The 7,484-nt window shown below is 43.5% G+C and overlaps 1 long non-coding RNA gene across 2 annotated transcripts; it reads left to right on the forward strand.

Moving 5' to 3' along the window:
• The first annotated feature begins 3,074 nt into the window (after nucleotides 1-3,074).
• On the forward strand, nucleotides 3,075-5,460 carry LOC123155814 (uncharacterized). 2 transcript variants are annotated; one of them, XR_006477638.1, is made up of 7 exons: nucleotides 3,075-3,216; nucleotides 3,582-3,733; nucleotides 4,072-4,225; nucleotides 4,655-4,735; nucleotides 4,807-4,853; nucleotides 4,934-4,996; nucleotides 5,287-5,460. It is a non-coding gene; the product is annotated as an uncharacterized lncRNA (long non-coding RNA). The 2 variants fall into 2 exon arrangements; XR_006477637.1 differs by lacking the exons at nucleotides 3,075-3,216; nucleotides 3,582-3,733 and having other exon boundaries at nucleotides 3,943-4,225.
• The last annotated feature ends 2,024 nt before the right edge of the window (nucleotides 5,461-7,484 follow it).

Consider the following 7,484-nt stretch of genomic DNA (forward strand, 5'->3'; position numbering starts at 1 on the left):
TTGATTGCAATTTTCTTCAACTAAACAGATTCCATTGCTTCGACAGCCGAGGAATTAAACGAGGCCAACTGGGCAAACAAGGACAAAATCCTTGTTCCTATCCACTGCAGATATAGCAGGTAAAATATTCCAACCGGTCCATTCGCCGAGAGGCTGTCATGTCATGTCATGCCACGCTGGATCCCATCCCATGGCCACCACAGCAGAGAAGAAGAGTTCGCGCGGACGCCTCGGCACGGCGCATTCCCACCACACGTACGCAGCGCAGGACACAGGCGGCGTACGCACGCACGCGAACACTCCGCGCCCATGGCCTCTTGTTGTTCCCGCGGCAGGCAGCCGATGAATTAAACAAGGACAAAATCCTTGTTCCTATCCACTGCGGATATAGCAGGTAAAATATTCCAACCGGTCCATTCGCTGCGAGGCTGTCATGTCATGTCACGCATCCCATGGCCAGCAACGCCGCCACCACAGCACAGAAGAAGAGTTCGCGCGGGCGCCTCGGCACGGCGAATTAAACCCATTAACAGTAGCTATAAGGGCGCCTCCTCGCGTGTGCCACGTGGAACAAATATGTTGGGCAGGAAAATAAAAAGAATAAAAGGAAAAGCAAATAGTGTAAAAGAACCCATTAACAGTAGCTACAAGGGCGCCTCCTCGCGTGTGCCACGTGGAACAAATAGATTGGGCAGGAAAATAAAAAGAATAAAAGGAAAAGCAAATAGTGTAAAAGAGGTCGAACGAAACCCTCTCGTCCCCACACCCTCCGCCTCGAGCGCGTCCTCCTCCCTATCCATCGCCGCCACCCCCTCCTCCTCCTCCCTCTGTCGCCGCCGCCACCTCGCCCCTCCGCTGATCTCGTGCTCTCTCCTTCTCCCACCCCGGGCTCCATCTTCGTCGGTCCCTTCCTGCGCTCCATCCCTTCCTCCTCGTTTGTGGCAGGCATCACCGCTGCTGCGGAGGGCTCCTCAAACCGCCGCATCCGAGACAACCCTAGATGTGGCAGGCGACTCCATCACCGGTCGCGTACGGCGGAGGCCAGCCCAGATCCGCCTCCTCCAGCCCATCCTCTTCGTCACGCACAACGGGAAAGGTTGGGTTTGAGCTCCGCCACCCCTCCCATGACGTTGTTCCTCCGTAGCAGACCGAGCTCTGCCTCCACACGCACCGTCCTTCCTCTTGCCGGCCCTTTGTATGTCGGGAACGGACTCGGCGGCGTTTGCCTGGATAGGACCTCAACGGCGACCTGCAGGTCGGCACTGAGATGCCTGGATATTTATCTAAATATAAGGTGCCTGGCATTATTGATTCCTTTGGATGATTCATAAGCTGATTATTAGCAGGTGTACGTGCTGACGATAAAAGGAGCACTACTCAACCAAATGGTTTGATTTTTTTTAGTCTAATGAAACATTGTTAGTTCACTTTCTTAAACTTGTTTAAAAATGGTTAGCATCTTGAGTTCCAGGAGTTCAAATTATCACACATATTAGAAGAGAAGTCGTCACTTTTCAGCTGTTTTCCCTGAATCTAAATGTGTTTCTGTACTAATCCCTAGGAAACAATTCATACCATATTAGTAATTTCAGAATCGCTGAGCCTTCTTCACTCTCTGATCCAGAAAGTTTATGTTGTAAATTTTGCATTAGGACTATACAGCTAATGATTTGTGGATGGTAAGGCACCATCATAACAGTGATTTCACTTTTATTTGTACCGCTTCGACTTCTGTAAATTCGTAGACTACTAATTGTTATAATGAAAGAAAATGATTTAGTTCAAATATGAGAGCTATTTAGTGATGTGGTCTTTGGATTTTTCCATTCAGGTGTTAGAGCTCCTGTGGTACTCAGATATGGATGCATCATGGGGCTAGAAAAGGTCCTTTTATGTGTGATATCATTTTAATACCGGTTTCAAATTTGCTTCATCTTGTTTTCCCTCATTCATTAAGTTATAGGATTCTATTTGTTTGTATGACTTAATGCAGATATGAAATTGTTCTTGACAGATGATTGTAACTAAGGTCATGTTCTAGGTATAAAAAATGATCTGCTGCATCATGCTCTTGCAATAACTGATTTCGCTATCAAGTTTACAATCCAATGTTGATCTAGAAGGTAGACTCTTTAAACTCCATTGATGCTTTCTTGTCCGTTTTGATCTAATATCTCTCTGATATGGTTAGTATATAAACATATGGTGGTATAATTAGTTTTTGCTTTTTTTGTGGGATAATAATGTTGCAGATAGATGAAGATTGAATTAGTTCACAGTTGATCTTGGTTCTGTACGATCTTCAATATTTGGGTCTCGTAGGTCTGTCTCCCAAGAGCAACGAGAAGAAATCTGTTAAAACATTACTGCATTATATGTAACATATGTCCATTTTCATGGAATGAAAGGTGAGTGCTAATTACTTGTGCTGAACCATTATGGTGCCCTGAACTTTCTGACCATTTGAGTACTCCAGAGTGTTGATGTTGACTGAATTGAAATTTGGAGCTGTCGAGACACGAGCTTCGTTTTTCGTGGATTAGTAGTTATTGAATTTTTATGCCTCTAGCCCATGCTTGCAGGAACACAATTACTGAGTGGAATAATGGGTGTAAAAAAGTATGTGCAGAGTGAACTTGATAACGTAGAAGCCCAGATTAGAAGCACAAATACGGTCCTTTTTCCCAATTTTTGGTAGGAGCGGTTCTACTGCTGCTCCTGCAATGACCAAGGGTAGGCTGCAACGCTAGATACAGAGAAAGCGAGTACATATATATAATCTTTTGATTCTTCTTTTTGTTTGTGATGCTGCTGCATTTTTCTTAAGCAGGGCTTGCCACTTTGTTGCAATTGTGAGTTCTTTTAGTTTCCCATGGGCACATTCTTTTGTTTGGCTGGTGCAAAACCTATGAAGTTTTCCCTGTCAGCTAATTTAATGTGCTTACCTCTGCATTAGACAGCTAGCTATTATGATTATACACTACGTTTCCTATGTGCTTGGTTTTCCTCTTTTCTCACTCCTTCCATTGTTGGTGAAGGATCGGTCAGTCCATAGTTCATCATTTGGCTTGCTGCTCGTTAAGCTCTTTCTTCCTTGTCTCCTGTTCGGTAAAATGTCTGAGAGCTGACACAGTTTCGTTTCTCGTTTCCTTGCATGTCCAGGTTCTCTGTTGGTTCGTTGGCAGTTCCTAATTTTTTTTCCTGTAGCCGGTTGAGGTTTGTCTCTGAGCATTCCTCTAAGATTTAATTTTTGTTTGGCATTTTTTTGTGAAAAGAGAGAGGTGGGAAAGGTACTACCATACTTGTTCCTATGGTTGAGAGATTAGAGGACAGAAGTCAAGAGATTTAGGCGATGTTCAATGTGTATGCGGCTGAAAAGTCAGAGAGTAGAACCGAAAGTTTTGCTAGCTATGCTAGCCCAGTAGGAGTGCTGCTGCTACTTCTACTAATTTTTGTTTCCGTTGAGACATATTTTGCTCCCTATTAGAATTGGCCGCCCTATGGGATTCTTATCATATTTGCTTGATCTGGGATGATTTTGTGTCCTTGTGACTGATGCATGCCTTGTGCTGGTTCTGCAGGGATTCCACCATTAGCATAAAGATCAAGGCGGCGGGCGGTGGCCGCGGAAAGCAGGGGTTCCACAAATTGGCTACATCGTCTCAAGGAGAAGAATTCTTACATGATCCCTGTAACTGCTCGTTTTGTTGATGTCTTCGCCCTATATGTCCAGGTTCTCAACTTCAGTCCTTCACAATGCAGTTATTATTTGCAGGATCTAAGAATGGACATATAACACTTCTTATAATTCAGACCTTGCTTGCCAATAAAGTCAAATATGCTGGAGGAATAGTTCTAAAACTTCATTAAGGCAAAGTAGGCAACATTTTTTCTTAATGGCCTTCTTTCTCCATCGTATCTCAAATGCAAGTAAGCATGCATTTGCTAAGGGTTAGAAGAAGCCAAGGTGTATGTCTAGGATCTCTTTTATATTGCTAAGGAATACCTATTTATTTTTCTAAATGCACATGATAGACTGTCTGATACTGAAAAAGTATATTGCAACTTCAGAAATTTATGGAAATGATGGCTCTAAGGGTTAGAAGAAGCCAAGAAGTATGCGATAGGTTTTTTGATAATTTATCAGAAGAAAGTGTAGAAGAAAATGGAGAGGATGATGAAATGACTCAAATAGAAGTACGAAATATCTGCATCAGCAAGCTAGGTATGTTCGAGGAAATAATACTATGCAACATATTTTGTTTATATGCTTGTGTAGACTGACCAGCTAAGTTTATCCATGAAGGCCTTCGTAGATAGACATCATACATGGTAACAATGTGTGGGTAACATCTCAACAAGGGTCTTTTTATCTGAACTATCAGCTGCAATTCTTTTGGTTCCTAATTCTTTTGGTTGTCCAAATTAGCTGATTGTCCTGAGGCTTATTAGTGAATCTGATGGGTCATCTCATGCTTGCAAGCTTAATCTTTTCACATTGGATTTTCTTGTGCTTAGTTTTGTTCTGACCAGACTTATTTCTTAGACCTTACGTGATTATGTGATGATTCTTACAATCCCGCCAATTGTGTCACATCTGGATAAGAGGATATATATTTCTAGAATATCACAAAAACACACATTTTTTACTCAGGTTGTCATTGGTTGGTTGATTCAACAACATTTTGGTGCCTTGCAATATGATTTTCACAGTCATATCAATGCAAGCTCATAGGTACCATCTGTATAAATTTCAGATCTACTATCTCAGTCTCGAAGTTTATAGATTTGGCGGTTCGTTTGCAGGTACGTCAACAACAAGTTAAGCAGTAAGTACAAGGCAGCGATCAGAGGTGCAAATCGATGACCGACACTTCACATTACAAAATTTTCATTCTTTTTTTTCCTGGCTCATGTTCGGATTTTATTTCAGAGACAAAGAATAATCGAGTTTTGATTGGGACCCTGTTGTGGAAGAAATGGCTATATTTGAAGGGTACAAAAACTGTTTTTAGCAGCTAACTACACTTGGAATGAGTAGCTGCTTCTGCTTGAGGACGCCATGGACAAGTTGCTTTGGCCCTGGCGCCGCAGCCATGGACATGCTGCCTTTCTCATCTCTTCTGTGTGTGTCTCTGTGCGTGTGTGTGTGTGCGCACGCGCGCGCGTGTGCGCGTGTGTTCTATTCAATTCAATTTGGAGTTTGTGTTCTGTTCACGAAGCTTCCTGCCTTCTCTGCTGCAGAACATCTCTCTCTGTTTCTCACTCTGGTGTGATGTGATCCAGGTCCCAGAATCTGTGTGGTGGCATGACATGTACTTGGATGCCTCTGCGCGAGGCGGCGGTGGCGGGAGGGTTTCGGCTATTGAGACCGACACCAAGCTCTTCATCGTCAATTTGGACTTTGGTGTTTCAATCGAGGACGTGAAGGTATATACGTACACGATATACATGTCTAATTGTTGCTCTTATGTAATTTGGTTGCTTTTGAGTAGTTGGTCTCAAAGAATTTCATAGTTTGCCTGGATGTTGTATTAGTTAAGCTATTTCTAGATTTGCCATAGGCTGAGCATTGTAACTGTGATTTGGTTGTGTTGGTAGTCTCCCGAGCTAATATTTTGTAGATTTTCTTAGCTTGCTTCTGTGAATAAGATTTGGTTTAGTTCTCAATTGTAGTTTGTTGTTAATGGTTGTTCGGATGGGTGTGGCCTCTTTGAAATCGTGGTTATGTTTTCATTTGCACTAGGCTGGTCGTGTTGGTAGCCTCACGTCGTAGTCTTGATTTGATACGCTCAATTATGATTTAGACTTTATTTTGCATATCTTATTGCTTATACTTCATAAGTTGACAAAGGTGCTCACATAAGGTCATTTTCTTTTTATGGTTTCTCAGTTTGTATAGTTTACTTGAATGTTGATATGCTTCTCTGCAGAATGCTTTTGCAGCTTCCTGTTCATAGGGTACTCTTAATTAGTGAGCTATTTTTTCTTTGAATGGTTAAGCGATCCGCGATTCACTATGAATGAAGTGGGAGGTCTAAGGTAGTGCTTCAGTCTTATGTTATTCTGTGTTCACTGTGTGTTCTGTGTGATGCTTAACAGTACTTATGTTATGCAGGGAACAACTAAGGTTATATTGCATGGTGTGATGATGCCCGCCTTTTGGAGAATGTTCAACTTTTATAGACCTATTAGCTTGCTATGCTCGACGACTAAATGCTTTGTTGCTGCACTTCTGTTATTTATATTCTTTTTTGAACAATTGTCGCTCGTCTGTGTTGTATACGAGTGAACACTGCAATGATCTATTTCAGTTACGTGCACTTGTTTTTAACATCCGGTGCTCATCTGGGCTGCAAAAGCACATGCATACATACATCCACTTGATTTGTGCACATGATGGCAGAGGAGGCGCGCCAAGGGCGCGCCCCAGCCACTAGTTCCTGCCACACGTACGCAGCGTAGGACAGGACACAGCATGGATTTCCGGATATTCGTTTCTGAGCCCGAGCTCAGCTGCTCTCGAAATCCACACCACCAGCTCGCATGTGGATCTGTGTCCCCCGTGGTATTTCCAGACCGTATATGTGCATGTGAAATCCAGCTCGGGCGCGCAATGAATGCGGCGGAGCGTTGCACTGTGCGTGCGGAACAGAAAAAGTTTCCACGGCTCAGTCTTTTATCTGAACCTGTCTGAGCCGTGCACGCCGTTGGACTAACAAACGGCATCCATACACGCGTGCCATAAATGTGTCTCAGTCTCACAGTCACGCCCTCACATCCAACTAGACGCCACAAATATCCCCAGCGCCTTGCTGCACACTCTTTTTGCAAAATTTTCTGCCATGTCCGCCGATTATTCCACCTCACTACCAGTCCCAGCAGACTTTCTTCTACCTATCATCCCCTGTCCTCTTTGCGGTGCGGAGGTCGAGACTAATGTTGCAAGGATCGGCAACAACTCCGGTCATCGCTTCTACTCCCTCCGTAAACTAATATAAGAGCGTTTAGATCACTACTTTAGTGATCTAAACGCTCTTATATTAGTTTACGAAGGGAGTACAAGTGTACCCGTTATGATGTAGGTACGTACATCTGAAATTTGTAGTTTGATCCCAGATCCCAGTTCATATCCCCCCACTTTTTTCTTCGTCTTACATCTCGATCTGCATTCACAGGCACGGTAGTGCGGTTTCTTCGACTTTTCAGCGAGCATATGTTAGAATGATCAGTCCTCTTCAGATAGCACAGGCTCGGTAGCAGGCCGGTAGGTACCCAGCTACGCAGTTTTTCGGTGTTCCTACCTCGCACCAAATCCATCAGGGGAACCCAGCAGGCCAGATAGCTCCTAGTCCCAACCAGACATTCAGTACGCCGTGCACAAATCGAACAAATACTAAAAGTGTACTGAGTGCCCTTCTGATAGTAAAAGCAGTTAACACTAACTAGCAGACGTTCAGATTACTGATTCTAGCAGCTACCAC

Source organism: Triticum aestivum, chromosome 7B (genome assembly GCF_018294505.1).
Source record: "Triticum aestivum cultivar Chinese Spring chromosome 7B, IWGSC CS RefSeq v2.1, whole genome shotgun sequence".
Lineage (NCBI taxonomy): Eukaryota > Viridiplantae > Streptophyta > Magnoliopsida > Poales > Poaceae > Triticum > Triticum aestivum.